At 41.4% G+C, this 27,915-nt stretch overlaps 1 pseudogene; it reads left to right on the forward strand.

The window, feature by feature from the left end:
* Positions 1-5,376: 5,376 nt before the first annotated feature.
* On the forward strand, positions 5,377-26,752 carry LOC147891073 (uncharacterized; annotated as a pseudogene).
* Positions 26,753-27,915: the final 1,163 nt, after the last annotated feature.

Below are 27,915 nucleotides of genomic sequence, written 5' to 3' on the forward strand. Positions count from 1 at the left end.
TTTGAGAATGGCTCTGGCGAAGCAGCTATGGATGAACCCAAGGTTGAAGCCCTAGAATCTCTTGGAGCCCACCGTTAAGACTTAGACTACCCCCTGCCCTTGAAGGCACAATCTTGTATCTGAGGCCCAAGGTCCGATCTTTTTTAATAAAATATATCTACATTTTGTACACTATTGCATTGTTGTGAATTCTCCATGTTTATGACTGAAGCTATTGTTCATTTTAATGTAGCTTTTGAATTCTACCAAATCTTGTTTTTTAATAAAATATATCTACATTTTGTACACTATCACATTGTTTTGAATTCTCCATGTTTATGACTGAAGCTACTATTCATTTTAATGTAACTTTTGAATTCTACCAAAGGAATTTCATCGTGGGATAGAAGGAAAAAGTGTCCAAGACGTTGTGAGGAGCCCAAATTTCCCTAAACCTGCCATGGCATGAATTTGGGCATTCTCTTTGCGAGAATGCCCAATTTCACGCCGTGGCAGGTTTAGGGCATGAATTTGCGAGAATGCCCAAATTCACGCCGTGGCAGGTTTAGGGCATTCTGGGATCCTCGCGACAAAGAGAATGCGAAGATTCACACCATGGCAAGTTTAGGGCATTCTAGACTCCTCACGACGTCCCAGACACTTTTGCCTTCTGCACCATGTTGAAATTCCTCCAGGATTTGACAAAAGTGAACTTTGGATACCTAGAATTGGTGAAAATCATACTAAATTGGCTAGAAATGCATTAAATTAACACAATTAGAAGGATGGAGAAAATATATCATCGACGACTTTAAAAAAATACAATGGAATAAACATTATGAATTCATGAAGAGCAACAATGACTTAAAACAAATAACAAAGACATGTAGTCATTAAAGTCATGTATCCGTTGAAATCTCATTGAAATATATGTTTATATTTACAAAAGGCCTCACACAGGCTATCTTTCTTCTTAGCTAGTTTGAGTACATTGAGAATAGGGGTCTTTGAATCCCCTAGTGGACTCCTAGATATAAACCTAGCTGCAATAGCCATCCTCCTCTCCTGCTATGCCAAAGACATAGCTGTTGTCGTCAATGCCCTGCCGTGAATCTTTAATCCAAAAGCATTGATAGCAGCCAGGGGTGTACCAAAATCACTTTGTCGGCATTTCAAGTAATGTTGGAGTATCCAATAGCGCGCGACAATGCCTTGCATTTCAGCAACTCTGCAGGCCCTCGAGGAGAAAACTTGTCGTGAAAGACCACGAGGTGCTCTGCGACTTCGCCCAGGTAATGGGCCAAAGAATGATCTCTCCCAAATGTGCTGCGAACATTACCCCGTCGATATGAGAATTCATCAACCTCAAATGCCTCTTGCAACTATCAACAAACATAAGAAGACTAACAAAACAAATTATACCAAAAGAACATCAAAATACAAAATATTCTTCGAACTTACTATTATAGCATTTTTGGCTTTTATCCCTTCCTCATTTGCAATGTTGATGGAATCAGGTGCTGTGTGATGTTCCATTTTGGGAGGTGGAAGCTTCTACATGAGAGGGCCATGCATCATATATGGACGTCTGCATCCCTAATTGAAACCAGCATCATCAAGAGAAACTCTTCCATTAACGTCTGGTCTTCAGAACCTAAAACCCTGAGATCTTTGACACTTGTGTCAGCATAGAACCCAGGTAGGACTCCGAATGCCTCATCCTCTTGTAGTCCAAAAAGAACCTCTATGTCATGGAGGAATACATACTCTTCTCCATCAATGATGAGGGGGGGCCATAAGTCTACTTCTGGGTCAGCGGTTTCTTATGCAGATTCTTGCTTTACTCTTATTGGGGTCTCTTGAAGTAGGCTCAATGCTTGAGCCTCTTCCATCTTGCATGGTCAAGACTCTCTTCTGTGTACATGTCAGAGTCTAGTCTAGAGACGAGGATATCAACAGTTCTACTAGAGGGGGTGCTAGACAATGAGGCTTCTTCCTCTAAATTTCATTTTTGGAGAAGAAAGATGAATGTCATCTCCCATGAAAGGAATTTAGTGCCTGTATTTCATGTGATCCCCGCTTCTAGGATGTCTTGTACTTCTACTGTCCTAAACCCTTCCTTTGTAAGATAATCACAAAAGCGAGCCAAACGCTTCACAAACTTGGGTTCGCCATCTAGGAACAGATACTTGATGTAATCTATCGGAACCCATCCCTTTGAAAAGTTGTCAAGTGTATATGCAAAGTTTGTGAAATTCTCTTGCATGTAGTGGATGAGATCTATGAAGTCATCCTTGGCTTGCATATATGTGCCTAGGACATCTAAAGTCCTATTAAACACAAAAAATAGCTCTTCCTTGTGACGTCCAAATGCAGTTTGCGAGATGAAATCATGGAACACAGCTCTAGCTGAATCCATGGCAAATAGCCGACTGATGGAGTGAGTAATTTTTCAAGGTGAGAGTTTCTAAGACTCTAAAAGTGAAAGTGAGAATGTAATGTAAAAATGGCTCTTTCCCCTTTATATATATCAAAACCCTAAAAATTAAAACTAATCATAAAATCCCCAAATTTTTTGAAAAACATTTACCATGAACTCAAAGGAGAAAACATCAAAAGAAATAACATGTCAATTTAATTTTCCATGATCTTTTGAAACAAGAACTAGGATATGGCAAAAAATTAAATGCTGCACTAGTCAAACACATTGTTAACAATCTTCAAAGTTGTATGAGGAATGAAAATGGTGCTATGCATGCACTTCTCCATACAGTGGCTGATCTTACCACCACTTAAGGTAAAGTTGAAGGACTCTGACATGCCATCCTCCATGTCCAATAGGTGTTCTCGCACATCCCTGAGAGTCCATTGTGATGTGACATTCACATTCTTGACATCTCCCTCTTCAACATCAATAGATAAACTTACCCCCATATTGTCTTCATCATTAGAGTCTAGGGGAAGCCACCGGGCATTTGTTTTCTTCCAGTGCTTGTACTGAAAAGCTAAATACAACATTTGGCATGACAAATGGTATCTAATAAGCACATTGTCTTTACATGCGTGACATTGAAACACATCACCCTTTTGTTCACTTGACCTGATTCCCCAATTCATCCCAAGTAAATCTTCAAGAACATTTTCATCTACATGCTTGCAGGACCCCATAGTTTTTGTTCTATGCATATGTATATTCTGAAACAAAGAAGCAAAAATATGCAGAGGCATAAATCAAGATAATCTTACCCATTTGGATACAAATAATTCCCACATCCTTTGCGATCTTATCCTTGTATGATTGCAATGTCCTCGAGTCGACATTGCTACAATCCATGTCTTGAAGTTGTGGTGGTGCAATGGTTTGCAGACGGCCATAGCTTTGACGATGTTGTTGGAGCGATGTATGTTGCATTATACCAATACATATTCTTATTTCGCAAGGAGGCCAACTTCTCCCCTACATGCATTTGCTTACCTAAATCCTCATGAATCTTAGTGAACTTGCCTACGAATGATTCAAGTGGTTCCCACTCCTCGAAGTCCGAAGGGAAAACATCTGCCCATGAATAAGAGCTCTTAGAAACCAAACACAAAATTTCCAAATGGACTCATTACACTTACAAGTGAAAAAGGTACATAGATAGAAAGGCCCACGGTGTGATGGTATCCTATATTGATTGAATGATGGAGGAAGCCGCATATCTTTTCCCATGTAGACATGTTGCACTTTTGCGAGCCATCCTTTCTTCCCAAACTTGAACTTCAAGATGCACCCCTTCCACTCATGCAAGATATCACCTCGCAGAGGGCGAGCATCGCATCGCAAGCATTTTCTCCAGTAGTTCAAGGACTCCATCTATCTTTCCCTCCTTGCAGATTGCAAATCCATGGATGAGAGTGTTGCAAGTTATAGTGTCCGGTCTGCATCCCTTCTCCATCATTCGAGTGAACATCAAGAGAGCCATGTTGCATCAGACGCCTTGAGCAAGCCAGGTATGACTGTGTTATAAGTCATTGTGTTTGGATGGCACCCCATAGAGGCCATTTGCTCCATGAATGACATAGCTTTGCTCCTTTGTATAGAGTAGCGCATTCAAGAGTGCATTGCCAAGCGAAGAGGAGAGTGAGAATGAAGGTAGCAAATTGAGGAGAGGAAAATTGGGATCGGAGCTACTAGGAGAAAGTGTAAGAAAGTCGGAGTTGGGCAGTGGCGAAAAACTGCTCCACAGAAGTTGGCATTATGAGAGCCATTGTTCTCGAGCAATAAAATGACCTGGGAGGGTGGAAAGCTTGGGTAGAGTCTCACACCTAAACAACGATAAGACAACGATGCATGCTAAAAGTAGAGCAACAACCAGGAACTACCAATAATATTTCTTCCATGTGTCAGTCGCGCTACTAAAAGGGGAGTTGACTTACCCATAAATATAGCTTTTAAATTTCCAAAATTCCCAAGAAATGCCTCAACTGGATCCTTAAGCACTGTCTCTAGGAGAGCCAGTGCTAAAAGTACTAGCTTTTCAATGATCCGCTTAAAGAGTGTAATGTGCATATATGTACATTGCACAAAGGGCTATAAGTTGGTATAGGTTAGTCGTGTAATAATAAAATAGTTTCTTAAAAACAAGGAACGATATGCCTCTTAGGTGTCCTTAAATGGCCCTCTGCACCCTTCGAGTCCATTACTAGGTAATGTATAATTTTCTCGACCTAGTTTGTGGTTGACCAGGTGAGTGTGTAAAGGTGCGCATTTGTGGACCCTATGCCACTAGTCAAGGGCAACATACGACCATGGAATCTGGATGGGTAAGTGTGGGGTGGGTGCATTTTCTAGATAGATGCCTTGGGCAAGGGGTTTCCTCGTGCTCTCAAGCAATTCGCATTGTGAACACTGAAGTGCACACGCGTTTTCTATACCTCCACCCCGTTTATGTGCTATTCAATCTAGAGACTAGTAGATGTAAATCTCAACAATTTCTCGTTTGTCCCCTCTCGATTGTTGAAACTGATAGAAATAATTGAAGCCACAGGTTAGGGCCCATTCCCATGTTGGCAAAAATGCCAACATATGCCAAAGCCTGCTAAAGCTTGCTCTGTTCCCATGAGGACAAGCGCAATTCTGGATGCCAAAACTTGGCATTTTTGCGCCAAGCTGGAGAGCAAAAAATTTGCTCTCCACCCTATCATTACGGGGCCACGGCTCACTGCAGCTCTCCCATTCGCTGTTCCAGCCCTTCTTCAATGCCTGTCACACTGCCTTGCTTCCGTCGCATGCTACTGCAGCCTCCTGGGAACACTTTCCGTCCTGATGCTTGCATTTGCCAGGCTCCTAGCATCTTTGCTAACCTAGCCCAACGCGGGAATGGGCTCTTACAAGCTGGAAATAACTGAAGATTTATGGAAACTGAGAGCCAGATCCTACAACGACTTTGGGAACTTAAAAATGGAAAAACGGACTTGGACTGGCACGAGCTGAAGGAAACCGGTGATGCAAAAAGGATCGAGTTCCTGCAAAGATCTGGACTTTCATCTCCAGAATATCTGCGCGTCATCGACTGCCAAGCTTCTCTAGAACAGAGTGTCGTTGTGCTTATTGAGTGGGATGTTAAAGGGCCGGAATCAGCGGGAGGTGGCTACACAGCCATTTCCCACACTGACGGGCAAGAAGTGTATTGACGTGTTCAACTGTAGATGTGCTACAAATTGCTTCACGAAAGTGCCTCGCGCTGCTCCTGCAAAAACGCCATGCAAGGGCCATCCTGATGAGCGGGATCGGGAATTGCAACAGAAAAAGGTTAACGCCGTCCTCAACATGTTCAAACTTCTGCTGAGGGCGGGGGCACACTATGCCTGGAGGCTGGCACGATGGGGTGTGTATTGCTCAGCACGACGATTACGAGGTGAGGCATGTGGTCCAGCACATGGGTCGGATCCATGCCAATGCAAAGGAGACAGTGATTTTCCTTCACTCCATAGACAAACCTATGGCACCGGAAACCCTGACCGTGATGTGATCATGTCGCGTTGGCAGGCTAGGGTGTGGACCTTCCAAGAAGCAGCACTTTCCAAGCGTCGGGGGTACTGTATCAGAAAGGGTGAGAGCCTACTCGGCTGCAGAAGTTCGAGATCAAGTTAGCTGTGTGGTACGAAGACGATTCCAGCATTGCCATCGTTGAAGAAACCCAATTCTTGAATTTAGTCTGCGAAATAAAGGATGCATTGTCGGAAATAGGCGGCAGCTTTGTAAAAGGTAAAGATATCCACCAGATTCATCACAAATATGAAAGGAAGACCTTTAAAAGTATATAGTAACATTGCTCCCTGTACGCACTGCCAGGTGATACATCAGAACAGCGCAAATTCCAGATGTGGACAAAGTGCCTTGTGTCATGGCAGTACGACTTGAAAAATAGCTATGTTTCGTTTCCCACCATTGAGAATGCACTTGAGAATTGCTCAGCTCGTGACAGCACCCACGAAGGAGATCGCATCAACAGCATCCTTGGGCTGGCAGGGGTGCAGGATTTTTATGTTGGGGAAGAATGGCCTTGCCCTTGCAGTCTTCACAACCAACAGGTTTTGCCCAGCGTCAGAAACTATTAAGCATTCGCATCAACCAGGTTTTCTCGAACAGGTTTGCTCCAGCCTGTCTGACCTCTGTAGGACATGGCCGCGTCTTCAGATCCAACAGGTTCGCTCCAGTGTCAAGGTACACTGTTAAGGCTAGTCATCATCGTCTACATCACACATGGGCTCCCAGCCTCTCTGGACACTTGATGATGTCCCCCTGCCATTATTATTACCCCATTATTACTCACTTCCGTATATTTCTCTTTTACCTTTTCGGCTAAAATATTTAATTAATACCTATGGGTTTTAAAATTGATGAATGCGCAAGTAGGACATTGTTCCTCTTAGAATTGCTTTTGTAGTGATCTCAAAGTTCTAAAAGTGCATTGCTCATGGTGGATTTAAGACTTTCAATTTGAAATGCATGGTTGAATGGGTTATTTAATCATAAGAGATGTGTGGATGTAATTGGATTAGTTTTGAGAGCATCAGTTTTTCACATAGATTTATTCACATCTTTATTATTCTTTGCAAGGCCATTGTAAGACTAAACGATCTTGTATAAGCTGAAAAATGGGTCTTGGATTAGGTATCCCTATGTCTACGAGAAAATTGGTTTGAGATTATTTATAAACCAACGTAGGAAGGTCTACATGCTTGACATTCACAAAGACTTTCTTTATGGGTTTCAGTCTCATTTTCACCTTGTAACTCCAAAAAAATCATGGTAAAGATTTAACAAAAGATATCACCAAGAAGCCATAAATGACAAAAAGTATTCTACTATAGTACTACACTTTTTCTATCCTAGTCCTTTCCATGAAATGCATGCCTCGATCCCCTGATAGACTTGAAGGAGTATGCACAACAAATGAACCCTTACTTGGGAATACTTTGTCAGTGGAAAAACTACCCCATAGTTCCCAACGTAAGAAGACTACATAAAAATATAGTCCCTAAGAGCCTCAAAAATTGATTAATGATACTATGCCACCCAGTACCCAAAGCACATGTTAGGCTAGTTCAACACCATTAGAGGTTGATCTTTGAGAAGTGCCGGAGTACTTCAAGAACTACACAAGTAGTAGTGTCCCCATAGCAATGCCAAGACAACTAACAGAATCTAAAGTTCAAGAAACTGATAGCATTGGAGAGCCTCCAATCTATGAGGGACCGGCAAAAACTCGAACAATAAACCTCGCCCTTTAAGGGGAGGAAGAAAAATTGATTTTCATTGGGAAACAGCTTACACAGGAAGATGAAACCAAGCTCAAAGCACTCCTAATGGAATACCGAGACTGCCTAGCATGGTCATACAAGGAAATGAAAGGAATTTCACCAAAAGTGGCAGTCCTACACATGATACCTATAAGGGAAGGTGCCCACCCTAAGGTATGTGGACCTTATTGAACAAATCTAAAATATGGCACCATTGTTTATGATGAACTGGAAAAACCCTTAGATGCTGGATTCATCTATGAGATCGAGCACACTGATTGGGTTTCACCCATCGTCATCATGCCTAGATGCAACAAGAAGCTAAGAATATGCATTAACTTAAAGAATGTGAATGCCACCATAATCAGGAATCACTATCCCCTACCCTTAATAGAAATAGTGTTGGAAAAGGTGGCACGTTCTGAGATATATAGCTTCTTGGATCGCTTCAGTGGCTATAACCAAGTACAAATTGCTCCTGCAGACAAAAAAAAACAACATTTGCTACAGAATGGGGTATATTTGCCTATAGAGTCATGCCATTCAGCCTTTGTAATGCCCCAGCCACATTCTAGCGAGTCATGTTCACAGCTTTCAAGTCATTTTTGAATAAGTTTTTACAGGTGTTCTTGGATGATTTGTGCATCCACTCGAACAAAAAAGACCACTTCAAATGTCTTGAAGCAATTCTAATCAAATGCAGGGAGTATGGCATCTCCCTAAATCCAACAAAATGCCAGTTCATGGTCACCCATGGAGTTGTTTTGGGACACATCGTTTCTCAACATGGGATTGCAACGAACATGGAAAAAATCAAAATAATCATGGAATTGCCTCCTCCTACAAATTCCAAAGGTGTACAGGTCTTTATGGGACATGCCGACTATTATAGAAGATTTATCTTGAGGTATGCCATGATAGCCATACCACTTTATAAATTATTAGTGGAATTCTTAAGGACAGAAGAGTGCGACCAAGCCTTTGAGCTTTTAAAGTGGCGCCTATTCAATGCACCCATCCTTATATCTCCCAATTGGGATATTGATTTTCATGTTCATACTGATGGCTCCAAGTATGCAATTGGGAGTGTGGTTTCTCAACTTGGTGAACATAAGAAAGACTACCCATTCTACTTTGCCAATCGACAATTCAATGATGCGGAGATCAACTATACTACCACAGAAAGAGAAGCCCTAGCAATGGTGTATAGTGTTAAGAAATTTTGGCACTATCTATTGGCAAACGATTTTGTCTTCGACACCGACCATCAAGCATTGCTTTATCTTGTGAACCATCTGTGTATAATAAGAAGAATAACCAGATGGCTCCTCTTGCTTCAAGAATTCAGCTTCAAAATAGTGGTCCGCAAAGGTGCCCAACACTACATTGCTGATCACATGTCTCGTGTCAAGTCAGGTGAAGAAGCCACTAGAGTAGAAGATGACTTGCTAGATGCCACACTATTTTAGATAGATGCTGTTCTAGATTGGTGTGCAAATATCATTGGGTACTTAATGGCAGGAAGAACACCCCTTAAAATGAAAATAGTGGATGCCAGAAAACTAATTTTAAGGGCACCCTATCAACTCATTGCAGGACAACTATACAAGATGGGCAAGGACCAAGTTTTAAGAAGGTGTGTAATGCCTCATGAGATCATGCCAAACCTGAGTGAAGTCCATGAAGGCATTGCATGAGGACACTTCGAAGGGGAAGCCAGAGCAAGAAAAGTCCTCCTTGTAGGCTACTGGTGGCCAACACTTTGGGCAGATACCTATGAATATGTCAAAGGTTGTGATGTATGCCAATGGACTACTAAACCACAACACAAATACTTAAATCCCCTAACAATAGTTGTTGCACAAAAACCATTTGAAAAATGGGGGATTGACTATGTGGGTCCCATCCATCCAGCAGGCAAAGGGAGCACAGATGCTACATTATTGTGGCCACTAATTACTTTACCAAATGGGTTGAAGCTAAAGCAATAAGAAATGCAGATGCGAGAAGCACAGCAAGATTCTTATACGAGAATGTGATCACCCGATTCAGATGCCCCATTGAAATTGTGTCGGATAGAGGCACGCATTTTGTCAGTGAGGTAATCCAAGAACTCTTGTCTGGCTTTATGGTAATCCATAGAAAAAGTACAACCTACTACTCCTAAGGGAATGGACAGGCCGAATCCACCAACAAAATATTATGCATTATCCTCAGCAAGGTAGTAGAACCACAGTGTTCTAATTGGGTAGAGAAACTAAATGCAGCCTGATGGGCATACTGAACCACACTCAAGGTAAGTACTTACAGGGAATACAGCTTTTCAATTGGTGTACAGGTTTGAAATTATGGTCCCACTAGAATTTGTAATACCAGGCCTACGCATAGCATTACAGGAATGCATGGGAGATCATGCATCCCTGAAAGAAAGACTATATCAATTGGAGAAGCATACAGAGACCAGATTAGTTGCCTACCATGCCATGACAACAGAAAATTGCAAAAGAAAGGCATGGTTTGATAAGAATCTTAAAGCCAAAGAAATCAAGGAAGGTGACTTGGTCTTCGGATCAAAAGTGATGCCTGAGTCCTAGCTGCCCTATGAAATCCTAGCAACAACAAAAAAATCATATAGTTAGTCCCTACCTAGTTACTAGGTCACGTGCACTCACATCCTTTTGCTTAGACACATAGTCGATTGCATGAATAATTGCACCACACACTTTCATTCAACACTCTCAAAGCATGTGTTAAAAAAACATCTCTCACAATACACACACAAATGTCATACCTGCAGGCCAACTAATCTAATGATCAATGGTACACCATATGAACATGGATGCAGGTTTAGAAACAATGCCGCCACTAAAGAGGATGCGAAGAAAGAGCCCACCACCTCAGCCAACGAGACCCCCTCCAGAGTTTGTAACCATCTACCCCCTCTTAACCATGGCAACCACATGCATTTGTGGTTCAAAGCGATAGCTCTAAGGAGGATTCTGTGCATGACATGGAAACCCAAGAAGAACAAATGCCACCCCAGTCACCACCGGCCTACACAACCATTGATGGAGCCCAGTCCTTGGAACTTGTATTGCCACCTACATCGACTTATGCTCTTTCCAACACAACAACATCTTTCTTAGAGCAAAGGGGTCTGGGCAGTTTGTATGAGAGCCTAAAATCTTTGGAGGACATTCCTACAATGACCACATACATCACGGACTTTCTCCATTTATACCACTCCAGCGATGCATAGGTTATGCACCATCACTGTACATCAGAGCCCACTCAACATTATCCTCGGCAACACAGTAATTCAAAGGGCCTTCTCACTCCCAACTCAAGGTGCAAAAAACCCTACAAAGGCTTGTCAACACTAAATTTCTCGAAATACAGCCCTCCTCTCCAAGGGCACAAAGTTCCATAGGGACGGGATATTACTTCGCGCCATCATTAACCCTCGCCTCAAGGAAGCAGCATAATTCCTATCCACAATCATGGGGGCTAAGTGCGGTAACAATCGATCCCTTCCACTAACCAACAGTCACAAACTTACGAGCCCCTCACACTCCCCTCACAGCTAGCTTCTTCCCTTCCCTTGTTGCTAATCCTGCCCTCGAGGATTACCAAGCTGCTCAAACCATTTGCCTAGTTCTTCCCCCCCTCCCCTCTGATTCCCCTTCCACAACTAACACTCTTCCACATTTCTTCCCCATGTCCCCAATTTCTCTCCCTACCCCGTCATCACCTCCAACACTACTTGTGCTGCCATCATCAAAAAAAGACCCAGAATTTGATTTTGAATATTAGGATCCAGATAATACAATTCGCACTCCCATCCAAATTCATATGATGGGTATGATTTTGATGTGATACCACTTCCCAGTAACCCCATCAAGGAATTTCGGAGCAAATATCCTGATATGAAATCTCGAGGTGGATGGACCCTGGATAACTTCCCTACCAACCTTCGTCAACGTCAAGTTAGTGAAGATTGGGTAAGCAAGTTGGATCCCCAACCTGATTGGTGCCATCCCAAGCTCTTTGATGTAATCTTCTTGAAAGAGTACCTGCATGCACCTCCATGTCTCAGAACCCATCCCAAGTTCTATGCAGTTCCACGACGTCATAGATGGGAAGCCAACAAACACACTTTGGGTGAAGATCACACCATTAATTAGCCAATGATCGAGCCATACTCTAGTATAGAATGGAATAAACAAGGCACACCGATATCGATGCCCAAATTACAAGCCGACTCTATCAAATAGTTATCTTCTTGGAAGCACACCACATATCTCTGTTCGAACAAATGGTGGATATAGGCTACCTGGAGACATAGCAAAAATTGTATGGTGCCAAGGCTTTATAGTAGGATCAACTAGCATGACACAAGCTCCACAACCACTGGATTACATGCATGGCATCCCAACTCCGTGACCACAATAAGCCATAACCCAAGGGCAGGTAATAAAATGGATCGGGGAGTATGTTGTCTCTCTACCAACATGGACTTAGGTAGCACAGAATGTGTGTGTAAGGTAGCGGCAAAGCTCCACTTGTACTTGCATAAGGCTAGGAATAATCTCTCTTAGGAATCCTCAACATGCAAGTTCTACTTGTAACTCCTACATGCAAGTCCTACATGCGATTCCTACATGCATGTTCTACATGCAACTCCTACATGCATGTTCTACATGCGAGTTCTACATGCAACTTGCAACTCCTAAATGAAAGTTCTACATGTAGAGAGAGAATGTCTTACAATTCCTACATGTAGAGAGAGAAGCTCTCCAACTTGTATAAATACCCCATAATGGAATGAAGCCCACACTCTTTGGGGCATTGTGTTGAGTTCTACTTTGGTATTCCAAGCAATTGTCTCCAAGTGTCCATGCTTCTTTGCAGTCCAAGTCCAAAAGCATGTCCTAACCTTGCAACTCCTCCTCCCTTCTCCTTTAACCTTGCAACCCATCCTTTCCATCTCCTCCTCCTCCCTCCTCCTCCCCCTCCCTTCTCCTCCCCCTCCCTTCTCCTCCCTCCTCCTCCCTTCTCCTCCTCCTCCTCCTCCCTTCTCCTCCTCCCTCCCCCTCCTCCTCCCTCTAAACCCTTAGTCCCTCAACCCTTGACCTCCATGATCTACGAAGGAGATGAGTCTCCGCCATGTATTCTACCTTGAACCTTGGATCCTCCTTCTGAACCTTGAACCTCTTCTAAACCCTGGAACCTCCTTTTGAACCTTGGAACCTTCTTCTGAACCCTGAACCTCCCTCTAACCCTCAAACTCCTCCTAAACCCTTCAATCCTCAATGAAGGCAAAAGCCTTCATTCCCCAAATCATGATGATGCACGTCCCTTTCACACATGCATGCACTGTGTTTTCTTAGCAACACTTAAGCCTACGTCTCTCACTAGAATATGACCCAAGGTCCTAAGCTACACTTATACTACAAAAGATGACACCGATATAGGTGACAAAAAGCCTCGTAACCTTACATACAAAGAATAAAGAATATCCTGCTCTTCCTATGGAAGCCGTAGGAAAGAGATAACAGGCAGCATCTATTATACAATCAATTTCATTATGATCATTATGGAGCTACCCAATTTTATTGGGGAGATCTTGGCTAAAAAGTGCAAAAATACTCCATGATTGCGGTCCAGAGGAGATGACTATTAAGACATAAGCTCAAGATGTGTGCAAGAGAAAGGCCTCCCAAACGAGGCAACTCTAGCACCATGGCTAGTCTACATTCTGCCTGTAATACCTCTGAAGCTCTCGTGGCATGCATCTTCAGAGATAAGGACTTAACATGGTCAATTGTAGTAGCTTCAGCAACCTTAGTTGCATCAACCTCCTACAAGCACTCTGTAACTGGCTTTTTGCATCCTGCAAGCCTCTTCGTCGTAGCAAGAAGCCAAGCCCGCTCCAATAGCACTCTAATAGCCTCGGACCTAAGAGCTGGCCTGCAATGACAACAAGCTCTTGACGGCTCACCCATATCAAATGGGTCTTCCCTAGACTTGACGCCAGACCTCGCAGCAACACCCTCGATGGACGACTAAGGCTCCTTCAATGCCCATGCACATCAACACAAAACACCTATGACTGCAATGGCCAGTCTCCAAAATGAGCACTACCTCTCGACTGTGCCTACTCTAACAACCATCGACAACAAAAGTAAGGCCAGCCCACCGACGGCTCACTAACTCTAGCCTCAACTGTGGCACCAAACGGGGCTCTAACTACTCTTCAACACAACACACGACTACCCATGAGCTTCTCCAAGGGAGCTCACAGAGCCCCTCTATAGCCTCCTCTAAAGGAGCAGATGAGTGCCACCCTCTACAGTCGCTCCGTCTCAAACGCCTAGGCTCCATCGACACAACAATAGCTCACGAGCAAGCGACTGAGTACGCATATCCAACGAGCCCACGCATAGGAAATGCACATCGAGCTTCTCCTGGAACAAAACATCTCCAATGAGTGCATCGCCTCCAAAACTCTGCTCAAATGATGCTCCAAGCCTCATCCGCGTGACGAATCTCTCCTAGCCACAGCTCTGCCCACGACGATCAAGATGACACAGAGCTCACAGACATTGACCTTTCCTTAGAAATCCAAAGTTCTCCAAGGTCTCACCAAAAAATAACACATGGCAGACCAGAATAAACTAGGGTTAGTCAAGTAAACCCAATGAGGTAAGGTTATAGGTAAGGGCTTGGTCAGTTTTCTACCACGTGGCAGATCAAAAGAAACCATGGTTAAGTTAACTCACCACACGAAACCATGGTTAAGTTTAGGTTTAGGATTGGTATATCCCCTGCTAAGCACAATTTGGAATTCAACATATGAATCCCCATGCCACATCATCAAGCCACCTCTTCTTGACAAAAACTTCGACAAGGCATAACTTGCAATCCAGGAAGAATTTGCACATGCTTCAAAAAGGAAAAATGATCATCTTTTCAAGCTCTATGCGCTTGTCAAGTCAAAATCATTATTAGCAATTAGACACTACCAATACTAAAAGAAATCAATTGGTAAGACATTTGAAACATGTGACAAATCAAAGCATGAATGTACACATCGCTATCATAAGCATGCTAGAAGCACAAGTGCATGAGATGACCATAGCACAAAACATGGCATCCACACATAAAGCATTAAGGCACATGGAATAACAAAGCATTATGCATCAAGCTACATCAAGCAAAGAAGAGAACGCCATCGACATCAAGCATTGAGAAGCAAAAACCTTGCCACCTTCAGCCCACACGTTTGTAAATCAAACCTGACCACCTAAAAGTAGCCATGTAAGCACCCAGGGGAGGTATTGACATGTAAAAGCCACACTTGACCACCTTATGTAGCAAGGTATGCACTAAGGGGAGGTGATGGAATGTAAACTCACATCTGACCACCTTGCAATAGCCAAAGGATCATGGCACCAAGGGGAGGTGTTGAGATATGGTGCCATGAGCACATAGATTAAAGGCTAAGGTATGGTATAGGAAAGAATTGAAGTAGCCACCTTAGGATGTGGACTACAAGATGTGGAGATGTGGATCAAGGATATCCACAAGGAGAGATGTGGATGAGAGGATCCCACAAGTGTTGACTGTTCAAAGGGCACTCTCTATATAAGAGGCCTATCATGTATTATTGAAAAGAAGAAATGCACATTCACTGAAGATTATGTTTATGAGTTCAAACCTAATTGACTTGAGGTACATGTCATGAGCACTCTCTTCATCATGTTTCCACATAGGTTCCATCCACCTTAAAGCACTCCATAGATCCTGAAGTTCACATGTTTTGTCACTCTTTGCCTCTGTGTTTCTCCAATAGAGTTAAATACTTTTTTTTTTGGGAAACCTATCGGAAGATGCATTTCTGATAGATGGGGTTGCGGTAAAGCATTTTCATGAATGTAGTCTTTCAAAATTGTTGTTGCCGCAACCGTTGAGGCTCTTGTTTTGGGCCTTCCTGTGTTTCCATGAATGTTAAATTTTACTCCATACTTTGCTTTATTGGCCATATTCCAATATGTGCCATGTGATAATCCTGTAATAATGCGATATGCATTTTTGAAATACTTTTTCCATTTATAAGAGGCCTTATCTGTTGTCCTGAACTTCGCCTTCTCTTATCATTTACAAGAAAGCAAGACAGTCTTGTGAGTAGGTATTCATTTCTTCTGCTCCCTTTCCTTTGCCAGACATGTTCTCTACAGCCCTTGATGTCATGTAAGTTAATGGATCGCATACATCTATGCTTGCAGCATGTAGATCACATTGCTTTTAGCATAACATCTTCATTCATTACTCTTATTCTCTTTGGTTGCTTTTCTGGATCTACCTAGACTCGCTTTCATTTCATGCATCTATATGTCCGTTTTGGAGCCTTTTCTACATCCTTATTTGGATTTGTGTAGTTCTCCTTGTAAGATTTATTTGTCACTTTGTTTTCATGGGATGTTGCATCCTTGATCTTATCACTCTGATAGTCAAATACTAAATAGTCCTTTGTTGATCTCATCCCTACTTTTGATACATTTGTAGAACCATTTGTAATATTAACTGTTTCATAGTCAAAGTCAAATACCAAATAGTCCTTTGTTGATCTCATCCCTATTTTTGATACAATCGTAGAACCATTTGTCACAGTGGCGATAGAGTGTCCAAAATGATCTTCAAACTCGTCTATTCCCAAGAGAACATCACTCATTGATGCACTTTCTATGGATTTCATAACTCGATAGTCTTGAAACTCCTCGACTCCTGAGAGAACATCACTCATTATATCATCGTGCATGGTTTCCATAATTCCATAGCTACTTGGTTTGACTCCAAGAACTTTATCACTATCCATGAAGCCATCCATGCTTTATAAGATATCACTTTTGACATCTTTGCCCAAGTTCTCAATGCACGAACTCATCTACTTCGGATAAGGCATCACTAGTGAAATCTTTTTCTTTCTCGGTACCAATGAACTCATCAACTCCTGATAAGATGTCAGTGCTATAGCTGAGTGCATTGGAATCTCATTAAAAACCACATGTTAAGTCTTTCCAATCTTTAAAAATTGCATGCTCCATCTCAAATCCTTACCTACCTCATAGTAGGGACCATCCAATGAGATTGAGTTATCATCCATACCATCATCAGTAACTTTCTGAATTATCATCTGCACAAATGTCCAGTGTTCCACTTGTTCAAATCCCAAGATGACCTTCTGCTACGTTCTTATTTGCAAATGATAACATTTGTAAAATATCTCCCACTCTAAAATCCAAAGATATGTACTTTGTATTCCGTTATGACATGTGTTGAATAAGTCTCATCTCAGTCCCATGCAATAAATGCTTTGTTGGAAGTATTGTAGGGCATAACATCTCCAAGGATTTCCATATCCCCACACTTATGCTTTAGCTCACATGTGCATTAAGAATCTTTGATATGATAACCACCACCTTATCTTCGCCAAGTCTTCCAAAGTGAAATAGAATTTGGATCACTTTCATGGATTGTAGCAAATGCAACTACTTCTCTTTTGCAACTTAGAATCACCTCCACCCTCAGAATAAAATTTGTAGCCATCTCCTTTTTGAGTTTCCTTTGCAAACAAGCTGTAACAACCATTATAAAGAACATTAGTCTCTTCTCAATAATCTACTTTATTAATTATTTAGAAATCTAGATCTTGTTTAGAATATATGGGAGGTCTTATTAAGGAATCCAGGTTTTCAATAAAGGATTTAAGATTTAGTAATTAGCAATTTGCTAAACCCAAATCCTTTAAACCTTGCCCCCTAAAATAAACCCTAAATCCTAAATCCTTAACCCAAACACTTTAAACCCTAATCCTTGCTCTTTAAATCCTAAACCCTAATCTTGGCTCCCTAAATCCTAAATCCTAAACCCTAACCCCTAATCCCTAAACCCTAATTCTAGCCCTCGAAACCATAAACCCTAAATCCTAAACCCTAACCCCTTAACCCTAAACCCCTAACCCCTAATCCCTAAACCCTAAACTCTAAACCCTAAACCCTAAATCCTAAACCCTAACCCCTAATCTCAGCCTTAATTCTGGCCCTTGAAACCATAAACCCTAAACCATAAATCCTAACCCCTTAACCCTCAACGCCTAAACCCTAAACCCTAAACCCTAAATCCTAAACCCTAAATCTTAAACCCTAATCCTTAAACTCTAAACCCTAAATCTTAAACCCTTACCCCTAATCCCTACACCCTAAATCCTAATCTTATACCTCTTAACCTTAGACCCTAACCCTAAATCCTAAACCCTAAACCCCTAAACCTTAAACCCTAATCTTGGCCCTCTCAACCCTAAACCCTAACCCCTCAACCCTAACTCTCAAACCCTAACCCCTCAATCCTGATCCCTAAACCCTAAACCCTGATCCCTAATCCCTAAATCTTAAACCCTAATCTTGGCCCTTTAAACCCTAAACCCTAACTCTTAAACCCGAACCCATAAACCCTAACCCCTAATCCCTAGACCGTACATCCTAATCTTGACCCTTTAAACCCTACCCTAAACCCAAACCCCCAAACCCTAAAACCTAGACCCTATGATTGATTTAAGTAATATCGTTCATTTCAGTAATAGTTTTCATTAGGATTGATAAGTGGGAGTGGAAGTGAAAGTAGGAATGTGGGAATGGGAGTGGGAGGTGGGAGGTGGGAGTGGGAGTAGGAGTGGGAGTACTGGGAGAAAGGGAGGGTGGGAGTAGGAGAAAGGGAGGGTGGGAGTGGGAGAGGGAGAGGTGGGCGTGGGCGTGGGAGTGGGAGTGGGAGTGGGAGTGGGGGATGTGGGGGTGGAAGGGTGGGAGGGGGAGTGGGAGTGGGAGTGGGTGGCGGAGGGGAGTTCATGATTTATATTGCATGCATACACGACATAAAACCTTGAGACAAGATCTTATATTTACACGAATTCTTGAGACAAGATGAGAAGGGTGGCGAGGGTGCGCGTATACCTTCACACTTTGAGCAGGACTATAGTCTCTCGGATGTGCCAGATGATGACGAGGGTATGGTGGACATGATGGATTCTATTTTTAGGGGCACTACATCACATGTATACGTGTTGTCCAAGTCTGAGGTTAGTATCCGAGAGTTGCAATCAACACAGTTGTATGAGGGTGCTAGGATGTCTAAACTATGGTCTTGTCTCTCAATCTTGAATCTACAAGCAAAGTATGGGTGGTCGGATACAAGTGTCTCGGTCTTAAGAAGGTTAGCTCCCGCATTAATTTGTCTCATTATTTGGATATTGTTTGTTTTGAGAATCATCATTATTTGAAGCCTATGTATGTTTGAATTACGATAGGTTACTCCAGAAGATGTTGCCTGCACCAAATACCATGCCCGCATCAAGAGATGAAGCGAAGAAGATGCTAACAAAGGTGGGTATGGATTATGATACCATCCATGATTCTCTTTCGTCGTGAGCATGGAGATTTGTCTAGTTGTTCAGAGTGTGGGGAACAACAATATAGAGATGACTTGCAAGGTGAGTAGATCTCGGTAAAGGTCTTGAGACACTTTCCCGTCATTGCTAGAATACAGCACATGTTTCAATGCAAATGCATAGCGGAGATGATGACTTGGCATGCATCTCATCGGTCCACCTATGGCACATTGAGGATTCCCACATATTGTGCAGCTTGGAAGCACATAGACAATTAGTGGCCGGACTTTGCGAGGAAGCCACACAAGTTATATCTTGGGCCCGTTCGAGTTACGCTCGACATCTTGGTCGACATGGCCCATAGTCTTGGTGAATTACAATATCCCACCGTGGCTAACAATAAAGAAGGGACACCTCATGCTTGCACTGCTTGTGCCAGGGAAGTACAAGGCCAAAAATATGGACATGTACATCGCACCTTTGATAGAGGAGTTACAGATCTTATGGAAAGGAGTGCGGGTCTTTGATATTTCCAGAGCTCCTAGACATACCAAGGACATTTTGGTCAGGGGAATATTGATGTGGACCATGCATGGCTACCTAGGATATGGAGAGTGTGCAGCTACATGGTTGTGTCTTTACATGTATAATATAGAATTATGCCTTTATGACTCTCTTTCGCATGCATGTCTTATACTAACACATTCATGCACGTGTGCAAGACTTGTTACAAGTGGGTACCATGCTTGTCCTGTTTGTGGACTGGGTTTGAAACTGCTTGCACGATACTCCAAACATATGAGGAAAAATGTTTATGGTCATGATCGATACCTTCCGCTGGACCATCTTGCGCGTGGAGGCCAGCTTGATCCACCACCACCATATTTGAAGGCAAGTGTCTGGGTTCAGGCTTGGAGGGCGAATGGAGAGGAGCCTCCTCATGGTATGAAGGAAAAGTTGTTGCCAAAGAGGGACTTTATAATGCTTCCTTATTAGGGTCAGTTACAAATCAATCATCTCTTGGATCCCATGCATATCTTCAAGAATATGGAGGCTACTATTTCGGCACACTTGGTTGGTTCCAAAGACTCGAGAGGAGTGCGAGAAGACTTGCGCGCTATGAATAGGATGCCTCATTTGTGGCCCCAAGTGCGTGCTCGTAAAGTTGTCCTCCCAAAAGAAACATGGATCCTCTCCAAGAGAGAGGAGGCAGTGGTCAAGGTGAACATTGCCTCTTTTTGAACACCGACAGGGTACATGCATTGCTTGAAAGGAGCATTGTCAAAGGACAATAAGCTTAGTGGGCTTAAGTCCCATGATTGGCACAAGGTCTTGTAGGTATTATAAGCAGTAGGATTAGTGTACCGATAATCGTGATGCGTTAGTGTAATTATGATTATGTTATATTATTGACATGACTTCTTTGTTGCTTGAATAGTTCATCCTCCCAATTACAGTGAAAGGGTGCTTACAAGAAGATGTTAGAAATGCTATATTCAAGATCAGTGGTATTGTGAGATATGCTAACTATCAAATCACATTGATTGCATTTTCTTCAATTTAAGTTGAATAATCTATAGACTGATTATGAATATATCTTACATAGGCATGTGAAATAGGTGGATATCTCAAAAAGAGATCTCCATATTGAGCATCGAGAAGGCTAGAGTGGACTCCATCAATGCTGTATGCTTGCTTGAGAAGCACTTTCCCTCGAGCATTATGACAACTCAAGTGCACTTACTTGTGCACATAGTTGATAAGGTGGCCATTACAAGTACCGTTCATGGTCGGTGGATTTTTTTTCTCGAGTGGTTTATGAAAACTTTGAAGGGATTTGTAAGGCAAAGAGCAAGACCAGAAGGAAGCTGGCAGAGGGATGTCTTGTGTAAGAGTCATTAGTATATATCACCATGGATCCCAATATACCACAGGCTTAGCATAACAAGGATGATGATCGCATTGTTGGTGAGGTTCCCTAGGGAAAAGGGATTGAAAGAAAGATGAGCGAAGACAAAATGGAGAAATTCAATAATTTTTATATCCTCAATAGCAAGGAGATGCAAAAGTGGATTGAGAGATATGAAGCAGCCAAAGTAGAAAGAATAAATGCAAGGAGGAAATTCATAGTAATGTATAGGCAATTGCAACCATATCCATGAGATCTCGCCCTTCTTCCCACTCACATGTCACTTGATTGGCTACAACTGGCTCTACCTGATGGAGAGACAATAAACGAGCACGAGCAAGAGTTATCATCTAGATGTATGATGCATGTAAGTTTCTTAACTCTTGATGGAATTAAGTAATTATTTGTGGCAACATACACTATAAAATAGATGCATCCTCATTGTTTTAATGATGCTCTTTTGCAGTACAAAAATTACAGTGCATTATGGTCATATGGATGACATTTCCACGTGGAACACATCGATTCAAAGAGAGTCACATATGATTGTGGAGTCATGGCTAACTTCACACAAGATAGCCCAGCACTTTGGATACCAATCTTCTCTCCTCGCAATTGGATTATTGTGGGACAATATGCAAAATCTAGGAAATTGATTTCAGATTCTCGATGTAAAATGGTTTAGAACTATTTACAACGGTCCCCATGCGACAATGAGGAAAGACATTAGTGGTTTCTTTGCAATAGACTCCAACAAACTTTGGACCGATGAAAGTGATACTTTTATTCTTCCCGAGCATTATGAGCAGGTGCATACTAATGATTTAATTAATCGAAGCTTTCATTTTTAAAGATCCATTGGTACATGTACTTAAGCATAATTTCATATATATAATTGATGGCATTTGGAACCGAGTTAGAACCCATCTTCAATGTAGGTGGTTTTTCATCTGAATCATTTTGATCCAAGATGGTGGTACGTGATCTAAGTTGCACCACAAAGTAAGCAAATTTTTGTAGATAGAGATGTGGATATGGAGATGCCACTACCAATGTCGGATCCAATTGATCCAGATGGATCTAGCAAAGAAGATGAACATCACAATATGAGCCAAGAGGAAGATAAGCATAATGACATCGTACGAGAGGAAGATGGAGATCACGATATTGAGAAACAAGATGACAATCATCAAGAATCACCCGACTTTATTGAAGAAGATGATCAAGTCTTAGGTGAACATATGATGCCAAAGTACGATGATGATATAGGAGATCAACTCGGTATAGAGTTGGAGATAGAGTTGTTTGGTGCACTAGACTTGGCTTAGGATGAAGCCCTTGATGTAAATGCTCTTCATTGATTTTTTTCGTCTCAAACTTGGACATGAATATATGAGCTTCAAACTTGATGTACATGCTCTTGTACTTTTATTCTTTCAAAGGATCAAAATGTATGAAAAGAAAAAAAAAATTATCATTGGGAAAAACTATCTTTAAAGGTCGATATGGGAAAAAGCACTCTCTGTAAAATGTTGCTATAGGAAACTATCTTAGAGTTAGTATATAACGACCTTCTACAAGTCTGGCAAGTGTCACTATATAGCAACTATATAAATGTTGCTATATAGCGACACTTGCCTAGAGTCACTATATACTGACACTTTTCTAAACCAGCTTTGCTTACCGACAATTAGCGACCCACGCATGCTAAACATTGGTGCTTAAGCGTCGGAATAAGGGCTGTGTGTAGTAGTGTATGGTCTACCCTATTGTTGGAAGTGTAGTCATCTATTCGAAGTTTCCACCTGTAGCAACCCCCACTCCACCCTCCACATCATTGCATTTCTAGCTAATGCCACCTTGATTTTTCGAAAGATAGAGGATGTCATGAGAGTCTTCACACAGTGGACTTTTGTTGATGCCAAGAAGAAATCTTGGTTTTTAGTAGCCAAGAAAGAGACTATTTTTAGTAATCTCAAAGAGAGAGTTTGAGAAAGATGTAGCCATGGAATGCGCTCTGGGGGTTTGAACCTCACAAAATTTTAGTATACCACATGCATTCAAAAGGAGGGGTATTTTAATTCAACTTTTGGAAAAAAATTAAAACGATTACAATAACGGGAGGGGTTTTTGAATTCAACTTTAGAAACAATTCAATTAGTTCACAAGTAAAGAGGGGTGTTTTTATTGAGTCAAAAAAATTAGTTAAGGGGTTTTTTAAATACCTCTTGAATGCACGTGATATATAGGGTTTCTTAGTAGTGCACCCCCTGAGGGAAGGTGTCTTGGGATTAACGATCAAAAGGAATTGTCCTAAATTGTCAATTTTCACAAATTGTCCCCATCCTTCCTTGGGAGGTTTTTGATTTGCTCCATCAATAAAGGATGCCAAACACTTTGTGACTCCGCCTATAGAACCCTCACAATTTTTTGACCTGATGCCTGCATTGGTGGCTCTTTACAATGTATGGAAACAGTTTCCCATTGTGGAAGCATCAAGAATGCAGTCAAAGGTTATGCTTGAATACTTTGAGATCAACACATGCTCATAGGGACCTGTACGTGAAGCACGACATGCAGTCTTGCTAGAGGGACCTATAAAAATGGATTATGCCACCCATAAACATCACGATGAGAAAGTCTTGTCTGCACATCAGTTGCAAACAATAGAAAAAGAAGAAGGATGGTCCAATGCGCTCATCGTAAAACCCTCCCAAAAAAACCAAGACGTCAAATGCAAAGGGTGAGTACTTCAAGAGCCATGTTTCCAGATGCAAGTACACAAAAAAGAGGTTGTCTCTCTACGATCTCTCTACAAAGAAAGGTCCTCGAGAAGCAGAATTGGTAGAACAAGAGGAAGATCATATTGTACAAGAAGAAAAGAGAACCTCACTAAAATGCCTGACTCTTTGTCTTAATGAGGTTTGTCATGAAAGATGACCCGAGATATATTTGGGAACATAAGCCCTATCTTTTGGAACTTGCCTCTGCTGTGGAGAGAGCAAGGCACAAATAGTAGATAGTTGGATGTTGACTATGACAAATAGATTTTTGACACTTTGGTGGATGGAAAGAAGCCAATGCAATCATATGTTGTGCTCTGTCCAATGAGATATCTATCAAAAGACCTAGTTGGAAGGGTATGGTCATTCTCCATGGGCCTTTGGAGTTTTAGAAAGAGTTCATTAACTTTCTTGGAGCACAAATAGTAGATAGTTGGATGTTGACTATGACAAATAGATTTTTGACACTTTGGTGGATGGAAAGAAGCCAATGCAATCATATGTTGTGCTCTGTCCAATGAGATATCTATCAAAAGACCTAGTTGGAAGGGTATGGTCATTCTCCATGGGCCTTTGGAGTTTCAGAAAGAGTTCATTAACTTTCTTGGAAGAAAAGTTGTAGCCATGTGACATGTATCTATTATTAGAGAACATGTTGAAAGATGTAAGGAGATATTTCTTACTCCACTACATATTTGAGCATATAGATGGTCAACACTTTGCATATTATGATTGCAAGGAACTTTTTAGAGAGGCACTCAAATAGAAAGGAATTACAAGGGAGATCTTCTATAGGATACATGTTCTAGAACTACACTATAATGATATGCATCTTCAAAAGCAAGCACAGATATCTAGTTGAGTCTAAGAGACTCAATCATCATCAAGTTGCTCTTTGAAATATTATCTCTACTTCAGAGATGCTAACAAAAGTGAGGACCATAAGTGGGCAACTCGCAAGGACTTCAAAGTAGAGAATTTCCACAAAAGATGAGGCCAAAAATCTCATTCAATTCTACACTTGCTTAAGTGTAGTTCTTCCAAGGACAAAGAAAGAATGGCCTGAGATGCTAGTTTCAAGGTGGTAAGAGATAGGTATCAAGATTACAAAGAGTTACACAAGTCTCATTTTTCATCTTGATGAAGTGTTTGAACTGTCATTGATGTATGCACTATATGTGAGAAGCGAGACATCACATATGAATCCCCTTTGTTCATTACAGAAAAGCTCAAGAAGGCTGAGAAAAAAGAGGTGACTACCAGGATCTGGAGTCCAGTGAGGCACTTGCCAAATAACTACATAACCATGGCAGCCAAGAAGATTCTAAATAATTAATGGTTCTTTGGGAAAAGGGATATCTAAACATCACTACATGGAGGATTGCACCAACCTTGCAAGTGAAGTGCGATGCTATAGAGTGCCATCAATTATTTGCTCTCAGAAAAGCACGTCCCAATAAGTCAATACAATATTGTCAATACTTTCATGAAGTAGATAACAATGACTTTATCCTCAGCTAAAGAAAAGGCATGGACACACAAGTGGATGAGGGTTCAAGAAGAAGGGTCAAGGGAGGTCACTTCAAGCATGTGTGAAGACATCCCACAACCGTTGTTGACGTATGCAAAGAAGTTAATCAATGACTCTCATTGAGAATAGGAAGTGGACTCCAAAATGGCTTAGTGACATAATTTTAGAAGATGGAAAATATGGAAGCTTCAGACCAGGAGTTTCATATAATGACTTTCTATGTGATAAAACAATGTGGGAGAGGCCACAACTCTTTTTTATCGACAAAATACATTCTAGTTTTCATTGATAAAATATTGGATACCACCATTGCTAGAGTACAATGAGAGTACAACTTTGTAATAATGTCATTTTTTTGTCAGTAAAGAGGTCAAAGAAAACATGTCCTTGTCTTAAAAAGGTGTATTGATGACACAAAAATGAAATCTCTACAATGGTGTGTATGCATGCAACAAAGAGAGACAAGTGAGAGGGTAGCTTAAAGATACAAAATCTTGAATCCTTCATCTTGTTGATGCAGAGTTTGCAACCTGATCTCTAGAGCAACATACAAGGAGAAGATAGGAGGTTGTGTCAAGGTTGTGTCTCATGCTAGAAGAGAGAATTCCCTAGAAAATAACATTATATGCTATATGTTCATGTAATCCCATGCAAAAGTGCTAGTCTTATAGTGGATATGATAGAATTTTTACAGCTGCCAAGTTGGGAGGTCACCCTATGCCGAATGGCATATCTATGGGAATCCTTGATAATGAAAGGACATCACACAAATACTATTGCACATACAACATGCAATGCCACACTTTGAAGTGCTCGCTCATGTGAATTCGATTTGATAAAGCATTGCAAGGAGATGCTAATGATGAGGAGCAAGAGGATGGTGAAGAACTCAAGGTCGGTGCTCATGATGATGAGTGGGTAGAGGTTGATCGTGAAGGACTCAAGATGGGTGTTGTTGATGATCGGGTAGAGGTTGATGAAGAAGGTGGAGAGGAATACGAGAATGAGGATGATTATGAAGACGATGATGACGCATCACAGGGGTCCAAACAAAGACCACAAAAGTACCTATAGCAGGTATGAAACCATTTACTTATGATACTTTTTCTATCTGTTGAATTATCTTTTATGTAAAGCTTTTTTCTATCGGTTTGTAGATGAATGAGGATGAGAACGAGGATGAAGAAATCATTGAAAAAGTAAAAGTGCAAAAATATTTTAGACTTCTTCAAGAGACTATAGAAGAGCCCTTGGAAACATTAGACTATGGAGCTACCTCGGTCTCTCTTACAACTTTACATGATTCGCCTTCAGCTTGAGAATCATTGACTATTGCCACCTCCTTCACTACTACATTAAAGGAAGACAGAAGGAAAGAAAAGGATAGAAGTTCGGCTATTCACTCAAATCAATTCAGCCAAATAGATTGCATTAGAGAAAATTGGGAGCCCATTTGATGTTATGTTTGTCATTGCACAATAGCGTCTGTGCTTCCCATTTGGTACAAATTAGATATAGATCCTCTCTAACCCCATGAGAGAGGTTAATGATAAATTGATAATGTCCATACTCAGGCTCGATACAGACTTTCTCTCGGTGTCTGACTTCAGTGTTTTCATTGAATGTAATGAGCTAATGATCATTTATTTTTTGGTTTAGTATGGTTATATCTCAATTTTCTAGAGCAATGCAAAGCCATGTATATATGCTTGATTCCCTCCTATCTCATTTACTTAGCAACAAGGAAAAGATCATAGAGGATGTTCATGCATGGTTACAACCTATAAATCTAAACGATGATGACGCATATAATGAGGCATAAGTAACATCGCAAACTTGTTTTTACTATTGCATTGGCAACATTGTGTCAAATAATAATTGTTAATTTGTTTGTAAATGAGTGTATAGGTCACATTGGAGTTTGCTAGTTTTTTACCTTGAAACGAAGAGATGTTATTTTGCCAATTCACTTGTAGACTATCATGGCACGGTGATAGTGTGAGTGTACACTTAATATGTTTATTACTCCCACGTTATGTCTATTATGCAATGTACACATTCATTTATACATTATGTCATGATGTGCAGGCCGCGACAAGGAAGTTGCTATCTACATGAAGATGAATTGGCAGGAAAATTTGATTTAATAAGTTGTAGGGTAGTTGAGCAAAGGGACTCTCATAGTTGTGGGTGCAGAGTGTGCTACAACTACATGTTGCTCCTCAATCAAATAGTTTATCTTAGCCCTCGCCCCTCAATGTTAGCATATATGGAGATAAACCTACATGCATTTAGGTCTAACTAGTCCGTCTAATTGCTGCCATTGGGGAGCACCCTATGCCAACAGCATCACAACCTCCAATGGAAGAAGCGGAGATGGAGTGTATATAATCACAGCATCATAGCCTCCAACAAAGGAAGAGGGGATGCATTCTACACCAACAGCATCACAACTTCCAATTGAAGAAGACGAGATGCAGTG

This window comes from Dipteris shenzhenensis, chromosome 18 (assembly GCF_047967505.1).
Source record: "Dipteris shenzhenensis isolate YYH24624 ecotype China chromosome 18, Dip_SZ_1.0, whole genome shotgun sequence".
NCBI lineage: Eukaryota > Viridiplantae > Streptophyta > Polypodiopsida > Gleicheniales > Dipteridaceae > Dipteris > Dipteris shenzhenensis.